Below are 23632 nucleotides of genomic sequence, written 5' to 3'. Positions count from 1 at the left end.
TAACAACAGGGCTGTGAAGTCACACTGATATCCCAAATTCACATGTGAGAACCTTGAAGCTCAAAGAGGTGAAGGAGCCAGAATTTAAACTCAGGCGTGCCTGAATAAGGAGGACCCCTCCGCCCCCACCGCCACATTATGGTGGACAGTTTTGTTAACAGTTTGACTCTTGAGTGAGTTTGAAATGGCTCAATTTGGTGAGGAAAGCCAGGCTCATCGGCTCATAACCTTTGACCATGGTGTTAATCCAAGTCTTTCTCAACCCTCGGAGCACTGCAGAAACAACCACAGTGGTGCTACTTGCTGAGAAGGGGCTGTTTCTCTCCACGGAATAGACGGAATAGACAGCTTGTTGACTATGCCTTGGGCCACAGAAAACCTGCAAGCCATGTGCTTCAAAGAAAAGCCAGATTTCTCAGCAGAAGTTATCTTTTCCAGATTGTGCAAACTCTGGAGAGCCGAGCTAGTCAGGTTAATGCAGTTTAACGCAAAGGCAAAGTAGGAGGGGAAAGAAAGCAAAACTAATGAATCTCAGCCTTTGATCTCTGCTAATCAAGGCATTTCATGAGGTACTTTATGATCATGTAGTACTCCGTTCCTAATGAAAATGGTTTAAGTATGATTTTACTGGAGAGATCTAAGAAGCAACCATTTAGGGAAGCAAGCCAGATATTAGGTAACTCAAGACCACTCAGGAAATCAAAACAAAGTTACAGCTCCATTAGCCAAGTGTAATGTTTTTGGAGGGAAGGCAAAGAGGCCCAGGTAGCCAGAAATTTTCCCTGCCTTCATTCTCCCCGGGGAAAATATCAAGTACATTGCACGTTCTGGGGCATCTTAATCCCTATTCTTAACCCTATGCAGGCACGGCTACAAGTCTTTTACCACCTTTGCACACGAGCACTCAGCTGTTTACCTTATAATAATTTGCCTTTCCACTCTTGGCAGAGTCTAACTTGCCAGATGGACACTTCATTGAGTGTACATGTTCTGGAAGGAAGGAAATGTCTCCCGGGATGTGTCTGATGGAATACAAAGATGTCCAGTGTATTTCTCTACATTTCAATAGCACTTCATATTTGCAGAGAGCTTTATCATAATGTTTTATTAGTGATTGCATAAAACAACCCAATGAGTGAGATGGTGATGTTTTCACCCTACAAACAAAATCGAGACACATTCAGGCTAATTTGCTTCGGCCCACACAGCAAGGATTAGAAATTCCAGACTCAAAGTTACATATTTCCAGAGCCTCTCTTGCTTTAGGTTTTCTGAGGTTGTGGCCCAAACTAACGCTGAATAACAACTTATAGTGGTTCTCTAAGCATCCGTGCTAAATATAAATTTTATACAAGGCCCTATAAATACATTGTAATGGAATGGCCATGAGGGTGATTTGCCACTTTCTTCTTTATTTGCATGATCTCACACTTTTCTGGTTCTCCCCGTTGATCTTCAGTAACTCTTCTGTTACACGTCTTTCCTCCATTTTCCCCCCCAACTGTGAATATCTCCAAGAGTCTAGTTCCTGCGTTTCTAATCCCACTACTCTCTCCAGCTTCAAATAACACCACAATATTAATAAATCCCAAATTGCCATATTGTTCTCCTTCTTACAAATTCTTTCTGTCTTTTACTCATTCTTTGATTCAACACATATTTCTTTTATCTACCACATTCTAGGGGCACACGACAAATAGGTGATTAAACACCAGATCCTTTCATACAGCTCATGGGCTATCAAGACAGAGCCACAGAGAGAGGATTCCACTATTCTGTAACACATGTTGTAATAGTCTTGGCATTATTAGAGCAGAGAAACATTTTGCCTTGCCTGGACTGGCAACTAAAGGAAGGAATCCTACAGGAAATAAATTTGTTCCTATTTCTCAGTTCCAGTTGATCATTCAGTCACTCATTTATCTGATGATTAATTAGTTAGCACTTACTGTGTGCAAGTCCAGAGTGAGAACACAAAACATTACATAAGACACTTACCCATGACCTCAAAGATTTTACTATATAGGCAGGAAGAAAGGATATTTCTACAAAACCAGAAGGTGTCTCCATCACATTGATATTTGTCTTCCCTCACTTATCTGGTTGAACAACTTTTATCTCTCACCTTCATTGTTTGTTTTTGTTTATTTTGTATGGCCCTAGTGGAAAATCAGTTTTTAGAAAGGGTAGACCCTTAATGAAAAACTTTATGTCTACTAATTACTTACCATGTAACTGAAAGGAAATTGCATGGCCGCTTTGAATTTACTTCCTTTTTCCCCAAATGGGAGTTATTAATGGTATTAATACTATAAGAATGTTATAAGAATCAAATTACAGAGATGCTGTTATACAAAGTATTTTTCAAACTGTAGCCTGCCCACCATGTGAATAATGGCTAGATTATTTTTACATTTTAGGTATGATAGATTTATTTTAAATTTTTAAATTAAATTATTTGCAAATCCATGAATAAAAGGGATGCCACATCTGTTTCAAGTAGGATAGATCATAAGATGTTTAACAGACTTTAATCTATTTTCATCATGTGCTCCAAATAATTCATAAAGTGTTAGTAACTGTCAAAAGGCATTGGAAACCAGAATTTTAATTTTATAAGAAAGACTGTAGAAATCATTGAGTGATATCTCCCATTGTGTAATAAGATAGTTGGGATTTAAAGTGGCTTAGTATCTTTCCTAGGGTCATAAAACTAATTAAACATAGACAGGAATTTGAAGCTCATGTCTGCTGCTTTCTCATGCATCACACTGTATTTCTTGAATAGGATCAATTTCTTACTGGAGGCAAATTAGTTAGGTCATATTAGGCCAAGGAAAACAAGATCCCATCTGTGGGATATGTGATCTAATGGATTTTATTTCTCTGCTGTTCTGCTTTACTTAGCACCATGTTCTACACGCGATGGAGTGGGAAACAAGCTGGCACCAAGAATAACGGACTCTCGTATGGTGGGCATGGAAACTGATATCCTTCTACGAAGTCTCCGAAGCTCAGATCGCTTATTCCTAGGGACTCCATTCATTTCCATCTCCAAAGCTCCCACTCGCCACATGCCCCAAGGACTCTGTGAAATGATCCTCTGAATGATCTCCTGAGAGATGGAAGAGGTAGGCATTGACTCATCCCCTCTTATTCCACCCACATTGGTCAAGGGTTGCCACACAGGGAGATAATTCACTCACACCTCCACATCTGATGCCTGGTGGGTGTCGCTAGGGGAATTACACCATAATGTCAGGGAAAGCCCAGGGCAGAAAACGAGAGACGGACGGGTGGTTTGCTGTAGCAGGTAGTGTCAGACTACACAAAAACTAAGCCACTGCTGAGGCCCATGCTGGAGTAAGGCATGCCAAGAAGAGGTGAACGCAAACATGAAAGGTCAGATCTTACTAGGTATCGGATATTCTTCTGTGCAAATATTGACACGGTACTTACCATGCGTCATATATCCTTTTATGCAAACACACACAGAGTACTTTATAGGCATCATACATACTTTGGATTGCTTACGTATTTAAGTTATTTAACCCTCACGATAGCTTACCATGTATGCACTGGTACTGTATCCATTTTACAGATGAAGGAACTGAGACAGAGACATTAAGTTGCCTAAGTTCACACATTTACCAATGTGTGAACTCAGGCATTCTGGCTCCAAAGACCATGCTCTGGCTACCCTACATGGGGCAGTGCTTTGGAAGTGGCCACAGAAGAGGAAAGCTTGACTTCTAAGCTGGTGTAAAATGAGTAACTGTGAAGGACACATGAATCACTCCAACGAATGTGAGGAAGTGTAATGTAATACTTCAGAGAATGCATTCTGGGGTCACACGGGCATTACTTTACTTTTTCACCCTCTTTCTAGCTACATTGCACAAACCACTTAACCTTTAAACCTCAATTCTTTCCTCTGCATCATGGATCATCTTTATTTCACAGAGTGGTTAGAAGAAGTAAGAATTTTTAAAGTGCAGACAGCACTCAGTAAGTCCTTCAGAAACAAATGGCAGCTTGAAAGTGTGTATTTTAGAGAGTTTTTATGATGTCACATGTCTCTTCTGCTTTTGAAAGTCCTCTTTAAAGGAATGGGAAAGAACGAGGCTTGGAGCTGGCAGTATATGGCTCAGGAGGGGGCAGGCACCTTATTTATTTATATACTTGCCTTTTAGTTGAAATTCCTTTAAAATGGTTTTCCTGCCCTTGGCCAACACAGAAAACAAACAATCCTAACACTGAACAGGACTGAGTTCTCTCTGAAGGAAAATCCAGAGGCTGCAGCATGGATAGAGCCCTGGGGGCAGCAAATCTAGGTTAGAATTGCAGTTCCGTGATTGCTAACCTCGTAGGTCATTTTTTTTCTTAGTGTCACGGAGCATTAGCTTTTGCATATTGGAAATGGGTATAATAATAATGCTTATTTAGCAAGGTTGTCTTGTTGATCAATGATATGAAATAGGTAAAGCAATGGGCCCATACTATATGCCGAACTAAGATTGTCTGGTGGGAAAGAAACTATGAGTCCAAATTCTGTCCAAAGGGAAAAAAATCCTTGCTGTGACTCTTTTTCCACCCTTATTTTCCTCCTTATTGTCCGTTACTGTTCCTGGGGCCAGCGGGGAGGTACTTTCTATGTATATTTAAGTTGGCATTTGATTATTGGCCCAAAGAAATGGCAAGTGGCTAAAGACAACGGGGCTATCTGTGACAGAATGGCTGGTGTTGGCGTGGAAAGATTGGTACATAGTAATAGGGAAATGCATGCAAATCTGATTGGAATACAATTTTGGAAGCATCATTTTCAAGGAATGAAATAAATTGCACTTTAAGAACAGAGGGTGGGCCAGAACCAAGTCTTATTGGTGGGTGATAAGAGAATAGAAAAGAGAGGGTTCTTTGGATAAGGGCTGTACTTATTTTGTTTTCCAGGAGATTCAAATGGGACACACTTGGCCACATAATTGCTCCTGGGTGCTACACCTACAAAATTGGTTGGGCAGCAGTTCTTGCAGTTGTGAGGTCTGGGAATGAGGACTGGGTCATATACGAGACCACAACTGCTCATCTTTTGTGGTCTTAGTTTGACATTTGGCCAATGTTGGACAGGTGCCTAGTTGTCTCCTAGGAGATGGTTGGATTCAAAGCATAGAATCTGGGTTACGGCAAAGATCATATCAGTGATGTTATGCATGAGATATCCTGGCACTCATCATTATCTAAATCCATTTGGTACAGGGTGTAGACTTGCTCTGGGATTTGGAAATGAAGTAGGCACTACCCAATTTCCCGTGTAAACTTAGTGATATTATATTAATAGAAATATCATATATTTCATAGTTCAAGACAAAGGCCCGTTCCCCAAGAATTCTGGGGAAGCTCCCCAGGGGCAGTCTCATCCATGCATATAATCATCTCATGACTTATGCTTTCCTTGGTAGCCGCCCACCATCATCCCACCCACACTCCTCGTCCACACTAAGGTGCCCTGCCAATGAAGTCATCACTTTAGGGTGGTATATCATGCTGTTTGTTGTTTGTGACTTCTGAGAAATGTTACTAACTGTATCAAGAATACTATTTCCCAACTCGCCCAAAGTTGTGACATTCTGGAGATTCCAAAATGATGTTTTGCTTAAGACTTCTTAGGACTGGAAAAATCATCTATTTTATGCAGAGAGGGAGCAAATACCTTCCCCTCCTAACTGGAGGCAGATATACTCTGGGACATTGTAAGGGGCCCTAGCAAGGTGTTCCCATGATTCTATGTTTTATGATATTCACAGCATGTATTTAAACTGCAATCAGTGAAGGCTGCTGTCTCTTTCTTCTACCCCTCTGTCATACATAGCCCTGTGTCTACTGGCATTGGAATGGCTAAGGGTAATTGGGGAATCTGGCTAAGGGAAAGTTAAATTGGAGGACTCTTTAGATTGGATACAGTAGAGCAGATATATGTGGTTTGTCGTTAATTCTGTGTTGTAATTAATATATTTCTAACCACCCAATATAGAAATGGCTTCTAGAAATACTTCTGCTGCCCTATGTGCTGGCACAGCATTGTGATAGGAAGTTCCAGGCCAGATGACTTAATGTGATATTAATGGGTCGTCTGGCATGCAGCACCAGAATTATATGGCTGGGGGGAAAGAAGAAACAAGTTTGAAATGTATGACCTAGGAGCCAATTCTGGAAAATTCTACCATTTTTTAAATGTATAAAGTTGCAGGCAGGGGATTTGGGTTTCATCAAAGCCTAGAGAAAATGGAAGCCCTCTTCTGTCAAGAACAAACTTGATAATGTAACATAATTATAAATACTCCTTATGCTTTTTGTCTGGTACATGTAAATCATACACAGTGTAATTTATCATAATTCTGTGTTTATAAGGGCATAATTCTAAAAGATACTACAAAGGATGGGTATGTTTATAACTATAGTTGCATGTTTTATGCATGTTATTGATAATAAGGAAATTTTGATCAGTTATAATAGAGCAAAGGCTGAGCTATCTCTCTATTCTATTATCAAAACCACAAAAATATCCTGTGAATAGGCAGCGATCAAAGAGTACATAGCCAAGAAATATAGGAGAAGAGAATTACAGAGGTGGCAGACAGTTAACAAAAATACCAGTTTTGTGGATTTTTTGGTAAGGTTTATAGTGTTCATTGACTTTTTACATATTGTAACTTCCTGTGGCTCCTTTTGTCATAAATAAATATTCACCTGTTTCTTATTTTGCGCTGATAATTTGCATTAATTTTCTTGAAGTGGTACTCCTTGACTGTATCGAATTTCAACATCACAAAACTTGGATCTGTTTCTATGTCTTCCCGCTGTACATCCTGTCATCCAGGCCTGGGGCGGTTGAGCATTGGTTGTGCCTCTGTGCTACACAGTGAGCTTCCTTGAAACAGTTGATTCAGCTCCCGCTGCCCCTGCTACCCCCACAGGCTACTTGGTGCATGGGGGTGAGCCAGGGAACAGGAATCATTCTGACCTCTTCCAAACCCAATGACCTCATTCTCTATCTCTAATCTGAATCGTTGACCCCCAGACCACATCTTTTTAGGCTTTCCCCTGCCCCCCAGACAATCAACCTATAGACAACAGGGGAACCTGACTCCTCTCACAGACATGTCAGAATCTCAGGACTGGTTCATGCGGGACTCCTGCTACAGAGGATATTCTAACTGAGGTGACCAAAAAAAGGAAAAGGTCATGTGGGTGTGAGAACCAAAGTTCTTAAAAACTTCCTAAGAACTAGTTTAGGGAAGCTGAGTCACTAACTTGAAGATGGGCAAGAGAACTGCTCTTCTTTGAACAATAAATTACATCACACCTCTCTCTGGCTTAAAGCCTTTCTGTAACTTTCCTTTGCATCTGAAATAAAACTGAAAGACCTGGCAATGGTCTTTAAAGTCCTTCATGATCTGCCCCTCCCTCCAAACTTTCTAACCACAACTGTTGACTCTGAGCTTTGCTCACCACGTTGTAGGCACCCTGGCCCACTTTAGGCCCATCAGACTTGCCCAAATGTCCACCTCTGTGCCTGAAGGTACACATGTCTTACTTTCTGGACATTCTTGTCCATGCTTTTCATCCATGTTCTTACTTTCTCATGCTTTAGGTCTCCACCTACATGTCTCGAGCTTCTCCTCAAAAACAGTCTTTTATGACCACACTACCTAAACTAGATACCAGCCCTTAATTTCTATCTCGGCATCGAACACTTACACAGGATCACACAGGATGTTAATTAAAATACTTAGCACTTAAAAATTTTTTTTAACGTTTATTTATTTTTGAGACAGAGACAGAGCATGAACGGGGGAGGGGCAGAGAGAGAGGGAGACACAGAATCGGAAGCAGGCTCCAGGATCTGAGCCATCAGCCCAGAGCCCAACACGGGGCTCGAAATCACGGACCGTGAGATCGTGACCTAAGCTGAAGTCGGACGCTTAACTGACTGAGGCGCCCACCCAGGCGCCCCTAAAAAAATTTTTTTTAATGTTTATTTATTTTTGAGAGACAGAGAGAGAGAGACAAGCGCAAGCAGGGGAGGCACAGAGAGTGAGGGAGACACAGAATCTGAAGCAGACTCCAGGCTCTGAGCTGTCAGCACAGAGCCTGACACAGGGCTCGAACTTACGAACCGTGAGATCATGACCCGAACCAAAGTTGGCCGCTTAACCGACTAAGCCACCCAGGTGCCTCAGTGTTTAGCACTTTTTATAATTATTTGATTAATCTATAATCTTACTTGTGTTTTTATCTGACTCGTTGGCCAGGTTAGAGATTTTATGGTACCTAGAAGATTCTTCAAATGACATTACAAATATAGCCACAGGAACTTATAAAAAAGACACATATGATGCAACTTAAAACTTGTGTACAGTTCCAGATCACATTGGCTATTGATAGATAGATAGATAGGTGGATAGATAAATAGGTAGATGATAGATAGATAATAGATGACGGATAGATGATAGAGATAGATGACAGGTAGATAGACAAATAGATATGTGCTAAATTAATACATGATACATGCATGAATGAGTGATTCCATAAACTGAAGGTAATAATTAGAAGCAGAGGCAAGTGGCTATGAAGATAGACATGTATTATCTAGGCCACAAAATTTAAGAGGACTTTCACTCTTGGTTTCTGCAAGGTTCTTGTAATGTTTCATATGCTGATTCTGCACTTGCATGAACTTAACAGAGAGCCTCCTTAAATTTTTGGCTCTAGTCACTCTCTTATCTCATCCTACTCTGAGCTCTGAAGTTGTGACCTAGCAGATACTCCAAACAGAGACAGATGCACTACATTTGCCTTAACCGACAGTCATTTGGGGTGGGAATAATTTATGGTGGCCTAATGTTCATGATTAGCATGGACAACTTCATTCCTTAGCTGTGTTCTTGATGACACAGTTTTGATAACTCTCAGGCCAGTGGTTCTCTGTCTTCAGTGTGCATAGAGAATCACACAAGATGTTAATTAAAAATACATATTACCATCTCTTGCCCCAGGGATGACTCTCCACACACTTGGAAACTCACTGCTCTAGTCCTTCTTGACATCAGCTGCTTGCCCTTTAATCAATTCTGTGTGGAAACACAACAGGAACTCGTGGCAGAGACATTGTTACAGGGTCACCAAGCCCCGTTTCATTTTCTTTCTAGAAACATAAGCCGCAATCCTCACCTACCTTGAAGTCAGGTGAAGCCGTGGGAAGGAGTGATGAATGTCACATCTGGGTCAGGTCCATAAAAATGCCCAGGTGATCCTCTATGTTCTCTTCTTTCAGTCATTGACCAACCAGATGCAGAGCATACAGGGGACAGTCTAAAGACACAGGAGATGAGAGGAACCATTTAATGGAGGGATCCCACATCTCTGACTGACTGTGTAGAGCAGTTCCCCTGGACCCAACACGATCTGGCCTATAATGTAAGTGAAAACAAAGCATTTATTGTGCTCAGCCCCTGAGATTATGTGTCCAACAGCCAATATCACCTTCCCTGGCAAATGTGAAACTCAATTTCCTCCACTGATTAAGGTAAAAAATGTAGGACTTGGCATTAGCATGCTGTATTACTTTAAAAATTTTCCTTAGTATTTGGCATATTTAAATGCCCTGAAATTCATATGAGATGACAAAAAGACACATTATGTCCATATTGAAGATCAAGGTGTGGACTCTAGAATCAGACCTACTTGGTTCTGTATCTCACCGCCACCACCTACTTACCAACCGTGTGCTTGGGAACAGTTAATAATCTCTCTGAGCCATGGTATCTCATTTATAAGATGAAGGGGACAATAGAACGTTGTAACTAGTAATGCTAGAAGGGTAACTATTATTACTGTAATCATTGTCATTACCATATGGTTAACATGATAATTAATACTTGTATTTAGTAACATTAATACTTAATGTATAGATTAAGGTATATAATAGTAATGTAAATAGTTATATGATATAATAAACCTATTTTATTATTAATACACATCAGTAGTATCATTATTGATATTCATAATGTGTACTAATATTGGTATTATATATTAGTATCATATTTAATATAACAATATAATAGTATTAGTAATATATATTAGGAAATATATATATTATTGGTATTAGTAAAATTAGAAAACTCTTATGTCTGTTTTTTCCTTGATCATATTTTCAGGTTTTGCAAATCCAGAGTTTTTATCCCATCTATTGGATATTGATGTGATAATTCTAACTGTGTTGAAACTAGTCTCAGTTAGGGGCACCTGGTTGACTCAGTCACTTAAGCATCAGACTCTTGGTTTCAGTTCAGATCGTGATCATGCAGTTCGTGAGTTCAAGCCCAGTGCTGGGCTCTGTGTTGACAACACAGAATCTGCTTGTGATTCTTTCTCCCTCTGTCTCTGCCCCTCTCCCCCGCTCACTCTCTCTGCCTCTAAATACATACATACATACATACATACATACATACATAAACTTTAAAAAATAGTCTCAGTTAATTCACAATGCTGTTTGATAACTTTTTTCATGAAGAATTAATATCTTTTACTTTAGCAAATATGTGATGCTATTGAGACACTTTGAGGGCACCAGCCACTAATTCATGGATGCACATGCGTGTTTTATGTTGTTGGTTCCCACTTCGTGAAGCTATGCCATGACTTGTTCTCCAGTCTTTTGCATCTGATTAAAATAAATAAGAAATGCCTGAATTTTGTGTTAGTCCTGAGATATAAACAGATTTCAATGAGATGTCAAGTGAAATCCAACAAATGCGCATCAACAATGTTTGCCAATAATATTGCAAGAGACATTGAAGTCTCTTTTCTTGTGAAAATTTTAGCTCAGAAAAGTTTCATCTTTTAAAAAACTGAAGGGAAAATAAGTGATTCATTTTACATATCAGATAGACAATCTGCATGTTGATATATGTTACATTAAAAATGTTTGTGTGTATAATAGTTACAATTTAGTAGCTGACAAGTACAGATTTCTTTTTAACTGCTTTATTGAGGTATAATTAGCATACATTAAACTCCACATATTTCAAGTACATTTCAAGTACAGTTTGATAAATTTTGACAAATGTATGCACCCATGAGCTTATCACCACAATCAAGATCAGAAACATATCCATCACTTCCCAAAATTTCCTTGTGTCCTTTTAGAATCCCTACCTCTTTCTTCTCCCCAGGAATCCCTGATCTGCTTTTTGTCACTACAGATTTGTTGGCATTTTCTAGAATTTTATAGAAATAGACTTATATAGTATGTTCTCTCTTTTTTTTTTTTTTTTTTTTTTTTTTGGTCTGGCTTCTTTCTTAACATAATTGTTTTGAGATTTACCCATGTTGTTGCATATGTAAATAGCCCATTCATTTTTATTGTTGAACAGCATTCCATTGCATACATATATCACAATTTGTGTTCCTATTCCCTTGTTGATGGACATTTGGATTGGTTCCGGGTTTGGATTATAACAAAATAAACTGTTATGTCTATTCATGTAAGTGTCTTTGTATGGACATATGCTTTTATTTCTTTTGAGTAAATTCTTAGGAATGGAATAGCTGGATCATATGGGAGGTATATGTTGAGTTTTTAAGAAACTGTCAAACTCTTTTCCAAAGTGGTTGTACCATTTTACATTCCCATGAACAGTGTATAAGAACCTGCTTTGGATTCTGTGTCTCCCTCTCCCGCACTCTCTCTCTCTCAAAAAGAAATAATAAACATTAAAAAAATTTAATGTGCATTTCTCTAATAACTAATGATGGTGAACATCTTTACAGGTGCTTATTTCCATTTGAATATCTATGGTGAAGTTTCTGTTCAACTCTTCTGCCCATTTTGGGGGGTTGTTTATTCTTAGAGTTTTATTTTTTATTATTGTTTTACAGTTTTTACAAGGTTATATAAAATAGAGTTTTAAAAGTTTTTTGAATATCCTGGATAGAAGTCCTTTATTAGATATATGATTTGCAAATATTTTCTCCTAGCTTCTGGCTTTTCTTTCTCCTCCTCACAGTAGGGCAGTAGGTTTAGCATTAGTCTTTTAAGAAAACAGGACACTGGAGTTAAGTCAGTTGTTTCCAATATGAAATAAAATGACAATTGTGCAGCTGAAGCATGCGATAGTCATTCACACATGACTTCTGCAAGGTTTGGTGGCACTGTGCTTAACCCATGACCCTTGCTGGCATGGGTACCACTTGTCTGTGACAGCCCTCCTCTCATGTGAACTCAGTCTGTCTTACTTACCTGTCAGTACCAGCCATTCATTGCTATGATGACACCCTTTCCAATATGTAAATCCAGTTACATAATTGTTATTTCTATCTTTGATCAAAAGAGAAATAGCCAGGATTTTGAATGCCCAGGCCTATCTCCCAGGATGGCGTGATACTTCAAAATGTGATACACAAAGCACAGGAATGCACATGTGACAGAACACAGCATCTCACAGACCAGTGAGAGAAACAAACACACAAACCGATGCAAATTGTCTCTGGTAGAAGGCAACCTGAGACATATGGGGCCTACCTATGCTGTTAGAATGAATAAGAGATTAGGATTTAATATACAAACATGTTCAAACCCTGACTATGCCACTTATTAATTCTGTAAATTTGGGTAAGTATCTTTGTACCTCGGGTTCCTTTTCTAAGCTCTAACTCAAAGAATTGGTATGAGATCATGAGATAATGTATCTAAAACTTCCATAACATGAGGTCAAATAATATTTTTTTTTGTTGCCAGTAAACAATAAAAGTAGAACAGGAAAAAGTAGTTTGGATCAATAATTATAATTGATAACATTTTTTAGAGAAATTTCCATGTGCTAGGGGTACATGCATTGTTTTTCCCATTTTACAGATGAGGAAACTGAGGAAAACAGATTAAAAAAAAAAAACTTGTTCACGTTGATACTTCTTGCACAACGACTTTACCATAGGCCGGCTGACTGGAGGGAAATCCATCAGATAGTCTACTTATTGTCTGTCTGGTTAATTCTGTATCAGGGCTCCTTAACACTAGCAGTGTGGACATTTTGAGCCAGATAATTCTTTGTTGCAGGAGGCAGTCCTGTGCGTTTTACGATGTTCGGCAGCATCCCTGGCCTCCATCCACTAAGAGCCAGTAGCCCCTTTATCCCCAGGTGTGATAACCAAAGGTATCCATGGGCTTTTCCAGATGTCCCCAAGAGTTACAATCACTTCTGTTCAGAACCACTCCAATAGATAAAAGCACGACTCTGCAAGCAGATAGAGTTTTGGCCTTTGTGTAAATGAATTCATAGCACAGCATCACACTGAACAGTTAATACAGTCGCCACATTTGTGCTTGGACTTCGTGAAGTTGTAATTTTGCAATCAGACCCACTAGTATAATGCGGGAGGGCCTGAACTTTGATTCCCACTTAAGAAGTGGAGTTTTGCAGGTGGTGCATTCAGGATCCTTTGTCACTGTCATCTAAAGCTGGAACATATCTTTGGGACACCTTCCTGGCTGGCTGCATCTGTAATGTTTTCAAGCTGTTGTACACAGGAGGCCAATACATTAAAGTCAGGGAAAGAGGGGCCTCCAGAGAGCTGAAAGTAGGTCCCTAGGTCTTAGTGGGAGCTTTTTGCCAAAGGAGTCAAAATTGCAGCTTCTCTTGGCCTCTGGTATGGCCAAACTTTCAAATGTTATTAAAACATATTTTCTGGAGTCTAGAGGAAGGTGAAAAATGAGATATTCGTCATAAAAATTGCCAGGGGGTCAACTTGGCCCTTGTTGGATTGATTCTGTTACACAGGCACATCCTATTGGACACTTGGTGTTTTAACAAATATAAGTAGTCCAAAAGCCTGGTATAGCTTATTTTCCCTCATAAATGTGGTTGTTCATAAAAGAAGACCTTGGGAACCAAAAATAACAGAAGCACAGTTTGGGGCGCCTGGGTGGCTCAGTTGGTTGAGCGTCCGACTCTTGATTTGGCTCAAGTCGTGATCCCAGGGTTGTGGGATCGAGCCCTGCATCAGGCTCTATGCTGAGTGTGGAGACTGCTTGTGATTCTCTCTCTCCCTGCCCCTTCCCACCCACAAACACACACGCATACTCTTTCTCTCTAAAACAAAAATTAATAAAAAAAATTTTTAAAGAAAGCATATTTTGTGGACTATAGTGGTCTGCTTGTTGGGGAATGGCAGTCAGAGTAAGTGGGAAGCTAAGGCCACATTTCCTGCCAACTATTTGCTGAGGAAAACATTTTAGTGCTAAAAAGGACTTGGTGGTAACAATAGGCCTTGCTCTGTGAGCTTGGGAATAGTTTCTCCCCTGAAACTCACTCTTCTCCCTTGTAACTTAAAGGAGTCTGACTAGATAATGTCTGATGTCCTGCTAATCAAAAGTTATCGGTAGTGCTATGGCTAAAACCTGGGTTTCCTGACTGTTTAGTGCCTTCTCTTGGAAGAAAGTGGAGTTCTCAGGAAATCATCCTCAGAAAAGAAGTTGAGTCCAGACCTGGCCAATACCTGACATGTAAAATGTGTACTAAGCCTATAGTCTCAGAACCACTAGGCAAATGAAAAGTCAGTAGCTAAAAGGTCACTAACCATTTCAGGCAGGAGACAATTGCACAAATATTGAAGAATGTCATGTTCATGTAATTTGCAAAACCCAGGCAATAAGTGTCTCCATAGTATCCAATACTTCAAAACTTAGAACGTTATAATGAAGAGAGCTAAGTTTTAAAGTTTTCATGCAGATGTTTGGCATTGCACAGACATCACCGAAGGACAGCTGGGCCATTTGCTCCTATTATTAAAACATATTCTTTGTGATCAGTCATTGCACATCTTCTAAATTCTCTCAGACAAGTGGGAGAGTGATGACAAAAAGCACGGGAATCTGCTCTACTTTCTGTGGAGAGTGTTAGATTTGCACTTGCTGTTATGGCATAGTCTGGGAGGTGTGAGAAATATAAAATTTAACCCTGCACATTTCCAGGACTCTGTTTTAACATTCATTCATTCATTCAAAACAATCTATTGAATTCTTGTTATGTGTCAAAAACAGTGCCAGCACTAGGGAACTCCTAGTCCTTCCCCTTAGAAGGATAATTGTCCAGTGGACAGAAATATTAATTAAATAATCACACAAGCAAACATGAGAGTCCAGCTCTGATAAGGTCTTTTATGGAGAGAACCATAGTGCCGTGAACACACAGAGTGAGGAATGGACTTCCTGGTGGCTTCTCTAAGGAAATAGGATTGACCTCGGGAGAGGGTAAAAGAAAATTGAGTCAAGTGGGAGCAAAGCAGGTTCCAGGCATATGAAACAGAATGTGTCAAGACCCTGTGTTATGGGTGAGTATAGGAAGCATAAAAAACTGAAGAAAGTCTCTGTGGCTACTGAGGCTCAGTGACAGGAAGAATGGGATCCGTGAGCCTCGACTCTCGGTTACAGTAGGTGGTGGCTAGCCCAATCACACGTGATTGTTTCCGTTTTACCAATAGCCAAATCCTCCCCATTTCCCTAAGAGCAATGGGGAGACACTGATGATGGCTTTAAGGCAAAGGATGTAATTGGTCAGATTTATGCTACTTGGAAAGGCCGCTCTGGCTAGTGGGTGAAGGGTAGATTTTGGATGGAGGTGAGTAGACAGCATGCAGTGAACCAGTTAGGACTCTGCTACTGAAGTCAGTGTGGAAGATACGCATAGCTCAGAATGTTGTTTTGTTTGAGATCGAGGAGGAAAATGCAAATATAGGAGAGAAACTGGAGAGGTAAAATCCACAGGACTTGGTGAGGACTGACCGTTACTATGGGCTCAGTGAGAGAGGATGTCGAGAATTCTTGGGCTTCTGGTTATGCAGTAGATCTACACCGGGCCCTCTGTCACCCCAAGGATACGGCATAAGGAACAGGTTCATGAGTTTGGAAAACCATCAATTAAGTTTTGGACATAGGAACTTGAGGAAGTATTTGGGATATTGTAGAGGAGATATTCATAAGGGTTCTGGAGGGGCGTCTGGCTGGCTCAGTCGGTAGAGCGTATGACTCTTGATCTTGGGGTTCTGAGTTAGAGCCCCGTGTTGGGTGTAGAAATTACTTCAAAAAACAAAATAAAATAAAATCATAAGGATTCTTGAGATGAGCCCAAGCCAAAGCAAGGCTTTGTCTCGTATCACTACACTGGAGAAAGTGAAGCTTGGTGGTACCAGGAAGAGACATGTTGATGAGAGACAGGTACTGGTTGCCAACCAGCCAGCCCTACCTCCAGGAATGAGCAAGGAGTTGGGTGCTGAGCCTCATGAAAGGGCTTGGAGGGTCTGGGCATTTCTTGGGACAACCACTTCCATGTCCTGTGTCATCTCTTCTGCTTTCTTCTACATTCACAATTTTAGCTGCCTGTTCCCTGAGACTGGGTGTCCCCGGGGCATCAGGGGGAGAGCGGTGTGCAATGAGAGCCAGAAAGAATGTTCCACTTTGCTCCAGAAAGGATGCCTCTGATTAAAAAGATTTTCTTGCCATTCAGAACTCATAATCAAAACACATGGCTCTTTGAGGGTGAGAATGAAGTCAAATATAAATGGTGTGTTGAAAGGAACATGTGCAGAAGAGGGAGTCTAGAAAAGGTTATTTTTCCTCCCCTGTATAGGAAATGACTATATCCTGATGTGAGGAGAAACACCAAACTGAAAAGCATTATTTGAGAGTGCCGCTTTTGATTGAAGTTACAAAACCTACATCACATCCAAATGTTAGATAAGCTCACTTCCCACTTGCTCCCATTCTGTTTTCATTTGCCATATGGACTCTCACACCCATTTTGAGAAAGAAAAACTAAAGTGTATTGGTGAGATATCCTTCCCCCCACTACCGTCACCAGTTATCTCCTCCTCTGAAAATATAAACTATCCCTTTTAGCAAGACTGAAGGGTCTTTATCCATTATGTGCCACTGAAACTTTAAAAGAAAGGTGACTAGATGGGGGTGCCTGGGTGGCTCAGTCGGTCGAGCACCCGACCTGGACTCAGGGCATGATCTCACGGTCCATGAGTTTGAGTCGGGCTCTGTGCTGACAGTTCAGAGCCTGGAGCCTGTTTCAGATTCTGTGTTTTTAAAAATGTTTTTTAAAAATCTAAAAGAAAGGTAACTAGAAACAAAATGTCTTATTTCACTCACTCATAAAATTTCCCTCTTTCCGTTTGATAAACATTCACGTTATTTTACGTGAAGCAATCCTTCACATGAGCAGTGAGAAAATGCTGAAGCAAAGGAGAAATTCTTCTATTAAAGTGTTTGCATGATACTTGAGATTGGCTTGCCTAACATCTTTTCCATCCTCCTTGGGTGTGTTTTCCAGGCTCAGAGTCTGCAAAGCTGGGTTCCAGATGTGATTTAAGTTCTGCCAATTGGGTGCAGTGATTGGCAGTGAAACTGAATTCCACATGGAATTAAGTAGGGACAGCGGTGGTGGGATGGGAGACACTCATCTCTCTTGTGCAAGATAGTAGACACAGCATCGCCCTGGAGATAAAAATTCTAGAAGTGATTCCTTGTCTCTTGACGTAGAGCATTGTTATCCTGAAGGCAGGCATCATTTCCAGCTCCCCAGCTCTCCAGCTCCTGCCTGTACTAGAGGTAGCCATCTCCTTGGCAAGTCAGTTCTGCAGTGTTATCCTAGAAGTCATTCCCGGAGGCACAGCCTCTCTGATCCTTTCAGGAATTTGGAAAATACCTTGAAGTACCTGATTCTCTGTAGAGCAGAGCAGAGTAGTTTGGCATGGACACTCTGGGAACAGAATATTCGGGTTGAAATCCTGGCTCAGCTAATCAGTAGCTGTGTTATTTTGGGCAACTCTCTGAACGTCAGGTTTTTCTTCTGCAAAATGAGGAAATAATTTACTGCTAGGGCCATCTCGAGGACTAAGTCTGTGCCTATATATAACACACCCTGAGCAGAGCCCAGGACACGGGAGGCACTCAGTACATATTAGTTGTTCCCATGATGACATCCTTTACTGCTTAAAATAATGAAAATGTTTCCTTCTTCCTGCAGCTGAAGCTTGACTGATACAAAGTGCATTCAAGTTTGTCTCCATTGTGCAATTCTGGATGAATTACATTTTTAGTTACAAGGTTCATAGTCTCAAAGATGAACATGATTTTGATGGCTAACTAACTGTATTTGAATACTTGCAAAATATATTTCTCCAACCTCTGTAATATACAGGAATTATTAAGGAAAAAAGGCGTGGAAGTAAAAGGGTAAATGCAGTACTCTGCAGGATAGTAAGGAAAGAAAATTGTTTTTTTCTTATGTATTTGTTCTTTTAAATGTGTACCCTCAACATAAAGATTATTCTGGGCTATTAAGAACTAGAGTAAGAACAACTGACAAGCAACTTTCCTATGCTTTTTGAGAGATGCCTTGTGCTTAATCAATTAAGATCAGATAAAAAGGAAAAGAGTAAACAACATTAAAAACCATGTTTGCTCTTAGCTATTACGTTTACCATTTGCGGGGCCCTCTCCTCTGAACATTAATGAGATCCCTGTGAAGCAGTGTTATCATTATCCCCATTTTACAGATGAGGAAACTGGAGCACAGAGAAGTTGTAAGGGACAGAGTCAGGGTTGAACACAAAACATGTTGCAGTACCAAAGTCCACACTCTTAATCCCTGCATCATACTTCCTTGCATGTAGTAGAATAGCCTTGCCAGTTTTTCATCTTTACATCTAAGATAGAATTCCCCATATGTAGGGACCTCTGCTCATCCCGTGCAAGACAAAGAGAAGGGAGGGGTTGGCGATTCTTCCAATGAGTTCGAGGTAGGCTGCCACAGATCTCTTTTTAAATGCAGCAGAAGCCAATTTCCTTGTTTAATTGTGTGTGAGATGTAGCAGTTTATAAACTATGACATATTCAGTCATCCACACACAGGTACAATACTCAAAGTGAAGAGTGAAATTACATCTGCCTTCCCACAAGCCGTGGGTCTTCTGAAATGCTTTTCAGACTAATTGCCGTAGGTAGAGGATAAAGTGCTTGAGTTTCTCAAGGTCTGATCTTCATATTTCCAACACATGAAAACATCTGACAGCATTGTTAGGGATTGGTGCTTATCATCTGAGAAAAGCCTATAATTTTTCATAATTTGGCAAGTGTTCAGGTATTGCTAACCTTTATGTTTTAGAAACTAAGCATGCATTTTCTCATGAAAATATATATGTTTATTATTATGAAAGGGAAGGAAATTTCTGTTAGAATGCCTGACTGCATTTATAGAATCTTAATCATGTCTCTTTTCTTCCCTATCTAGTGGAGACCTTAATAGGTAGTATGAAAAATATGTGTTGAAATCCTCATTTTCCTTTTCAGTAGTAAATAAAGCCTTTTTTTTGAAAATACACAGACACAGAGCCATCCTATACTGTGAACGGGATATATTTCTGAAAGCATAGTTACATATAAAATTCAAAATAATGCAAAACAAATCCTGATAAAGAGTGGCCATTTGCTCTGTGGATTTATCTCAATCATTTGATGTATCAATTTTAAATTACATAAATGTTCAGGGACACCTGGGTGGCTCCATCGGTTAAGCATCCAACTCTTGATTTCAGCTCATGATCCCATGGTCGTGAGATGGAACCCTGTGTCAGGAGTGGATCCTGGTTACGATTCTCTCTCTCTGCCCCTCCCCTGCTCACATTTTCTCACTCTCTCTCTCTCAATAAATTTTAAAAAATTAAATAAATTACATAAATGGTCACACTTTTTTCATATAAAATGAAGGTCTATTAATATCTACATTATCTTATTGAAAATTTTTAAAATCAAATTCATATAAAATATAGAAACAAAAAAAAGAACTGCATTTGATTTTTCAATATTATATGCATATATATTAAAACCTGGGTGTAAAAACCAGAACACTTATCAACAAATAGATCTGTCTGCAGTTGGGTCAAATAATGTGGATCCAATATGAAAGTATAGAACGTATCATTCAAAAACAACTTAAATGTGCATATACTCTGATGGAAGTCTGTTAGTAATTCAGACAGTGGGACACATGAGCTTTAATCTTGAGGCTGGGATTGAGTTGGAGCTGGTTTGAGCAGGGTTTGTTTATCTGATATATCTAGAGTTAGAGCCAGAAGTTTCGTAGTTTTTTTTTTAATTTTTTTAATATGTTATTTATTTTTGAGACAGAGAGAGACAAAACATGAGTGGGGGGGGGGGTGGCAGAGAGAGAGGGAGACACAGAATTTGAAGCACGCTCCAGGCTCCGAGCTGTCAGCACAGAGCCCGATGTGGGGCTCGAACTCACGAGCCCTGAGATCATGACTTGAGCCAAAGTCGGTCACCCAGCCAACTGAGCCACCCAGGTGCCCAGAAGTCTCCTAGTTCTGAATAGTTTTAAATACCTATTCCCATTTGGACAGGGTTGATAACCCTATTTGGAGATAACCAGTACTCACATCTGAGCTGTTGCGTGCGCATTGGTTGGACAAAGCCGTGTTTTGAAAAACAGCCTCCTTTGCAATAACATCTGTATTTGTATTTCAGGTTTGTGGGCTTTCCTTCTTTCCTGAGTGTTCGAGGTAAATGTAGACATTGGCAAATGTGACTGTAATGGTTGGCCTATCAACCAAGAGATTAATGAGGGACAATTGAACAATAGATCAAAAGCAAGTTACCTTGCTGTGTGTTCCTGGGAAGGATGGGTCAGGGCACAGTGAGAGAACATAGGTTTTGGGCTGTTTCATTCAGGGAGAAGAATGAGGAAGAAGAACAGGATGGTAGGAAGGTAGCCAGCTAGCAAAAACCTACCAGAGAATGGGAAAACAGTGTGAGGCAGTTAGCTGAGACAGCTTTGAGGAAAGAAGTGAAAGGGATAAAACCTCTGTAGGGAGAACCAAAAAGAATCACAGAATCCAGAATGTGGGTGTTGGTGGTCATATTAATCTTAATGGACACTTTAAGTGGTTTTTCCAACAAGAGTAGTTGTTCTTATCATTAATAGTTGGGCATTTTCTTTTTTGGTGGAATCTTTTTGTTTTATTTTGTTTTGCTTTCTTCACAACGGATAACACTCAACTGATATTCAGAAAACCCAGTATGTCTGTGTCTATAGTCTAGTCATTTGCAAAAATTGACTCAAATCACTAGATTAGAACAATTCATTTGAGATTTAATTTTCAGTTATTCAATTTATCAATATTAAAGCCAAGGTCAACTCCTTGGATATGCAACCTGTGCATCTGGACCGGACCCCACGCTCAGAAGGCCTATCCTTGAGGTTTAATGCTGTGAGGACACCATCCTGAAATTCTTAATAATTCTATCTTTGAGTTGGAGTTTTGTAGGTAAAGTTGGACAGGACAGTGGAGCATGAGCCAGGGGCTTGCAGCCTCAGCCCCCAAGCAAACTACCTCCCTCTACCTTCCTGCCTCCCCAGGATATGTTCTTAGCCACCTGCTCCTCTCCTCCACTCAGCAATCACTGCCAACCTCCACCCCAGGGCCTGGGTGTCAGTGCAGCAAGGGATGAGATCGGGTGTACCTGCTCTCTGTGCTGAGTAGTAGGGAGGGGACCTGAGTGCCTGTGAGGGTCTGAGTCACCTTCAAATGTTTCTGTGCCCATCGGACCATATGCTTAAATAGAAAATTAAAACCACCATCAGAGGGAGAGAGAGAATGGCTGCAAAAGACATGGGAAAACTTTGTACTTGTTTTTGAACAAGGGATTCCACATTTTCATTTTTAACTGGGCCCCACAAATTATATAGTTGGTTCTGATTAAAGATTCCTTTTTTTTTTCCAACTAGAAAAAAAGTGATTAGTCCAGTGCTTTTCAAACATTGTTTAAAGGACAGGATTCATTTTTCAAAGAAGCATTATGGGAATCACCGACACTTAGAAGAGACCAAAGTAAAGCTGCCTTATCTTGCTGTCCTATGAAGTGCAAGGAACCATCGACTCTGTTTCCTCACTCCCCCTCCTGCCACAGGTGACCGCCACCCAATTATGCAATCTGACAGCTCCAAAGCATACAATCTGAAAACCATTTAACTCCTCCATACTCTTCATTTGATAGAAGTGGGAACCCAGGCCCAGAAATTAACTTCTCCAGATTCACAAAACGTTTCCTGGTCAAATCCTGCTTAGTATCCAGATCACTTGTTATCCAGTCTCCCCCTGTACTGCCTCCCCTCAGTTATTTCTTTGCAGTTTTTGGAGGAACAAGCCCCCTTGATTATGTTTAAGGATGCCCAAGATGGCATCCACCACTAGCATGTTGTTGTGGCTGACAACGTGTACTAGGGAGATGCCCCATGCCCAGGACACAGGTCCTTCTCATTCACTTCAATATCCCCCTTCTTCCTCACTTCTGCTTTTTCACTTGGACTTTCTATGTGCTGGACCCTGAGATAAGAGCTTTCCTTGGAATAATACCATACTTAATTCCCATGGTACTTCTCTAAGTGGTCAGAATCTGCTTCTGAGGGCATACATGAGGACGTACAAAAGGGTTCATTCAGTGAAGCCCACCCAGCTAGGGATATCAGAGCTGGGATTGGAACACAAATCTGGCTGTCTCCACAGTCCTGTGCACCTACCTGGAGGCAAGGCATCTCCTTTTCTAAAAAGAGGCAAAATCAGGACTAGTCACTCCTGGGTTCCCTACTGCTCCCCAAATTCTTTCAGTCAGGAACCTAGAGATGGAAGGACATAATAGGCCTGTCTCTCTCCAGTGAGATAATAAGGCCTATTCACTGCAGGAGGCTGCCCATGGTCCAGCATCTCCTAGATTCCCAAGGGCAGGATGGGAATAACCCGTCATGGACCTCAGATAGAGTTGCTCAAGGTGTATATCTCAGGAGTATATTCCAGAGGAAAACAAAATCATAAGTTTTAATTACTATGCAAGCTTCTGAGGCTGTGGCCCCAGCTGGAATTTAAGAGCTGCCAGAGCCCGCTGCCGCCCTGGGCAGTTTTCCAGCATCCACTCTTGGAAAGTTGACAAGTTTTACCCGTGAGTGGCAACTCTGGTGTAGCTTATCTTAATCAATCATAGCACTTAAGGAACGTGCTACAGTTGGTGCCCTGAACCACTGAACTCTGGACACTAAGTTTGTCACCACACTAAGGAAAGGGGGAGGTTTCCAGTTGTCATGGTCTATCAAAATTGCTCTTTTTCCACCTCAAATAATTGAAATACTTGCTTTCACAGCCTCTAATCTGGATCTTCAAATATCACCCCTTTAAAAAATAGCTAATGTTTGGAAATATCACTAGCCAAATTTTAACCTATTTCATAGAGTGATGATGCTTAACTTCCATGCATAAGGAAGTGCTCATTTGGAGTGCTTTTTTTATTTTGGGATAAGTCTCTCAGTTTAATTAATACTGAAAATTTTCTTCAGACATACAAAGATTTGAAATTATTACATTGCAACTTAAATACTATTTAAAATGTAAGATCTGTATGCATTAGAAGTCCTCAACTGACGGGTACCTGGGTGGCTCAGTTCGTTAGGCGTCTGACTTTGGCTCACGTCATGATCTCATGTTCATGGGTTCAAGCCCC

The 23632-nt window shown here is 40.4% G+C and overlaps 1 long non-coding RNA gene across 1 annotated transcript in view; it reads left to right on the top strand.

Moving 5' to 3' along the window:
* The window catches only part of LOC113600470 (uncharacterized), a 48212-nt gene that overhangs the window by 11670 nt on the left and 12910 nt on the right, over nt 1–23632 (top strand). The window contains exon 8 of the long non-coding RNA XR_003421459.2: nt 2908–3131. This is a non-coding gene — a long non-coding RNA (uncharacterized LOC113600470). The remainder of the gene's footprint in view (nt 1–2907; nt 3132–23632) is intronic.

This window comes from Acinonyx jubatus, chromosome F2 (genome assembly GCF_027475565.1).
Source record: "Acinonyx jubatus isolate Ajub_Pintada_27869175 chromosome F2, VMU_Ajub_asm_v1.0, whole genome shotgun sequence".
In the NCBI taxonomy this organism is placed as follows: domain Eukaryota; kingdom Metazoa; phylum Chordata; class Mammalia; order Carnivora; family Felidae; genus Acinonyx; species Acinonyx jubatus.
Note: the sequence above shows the minus strand (reverse complement) of the source record. Positions and strands in the feature narration are given on the sequence as shown.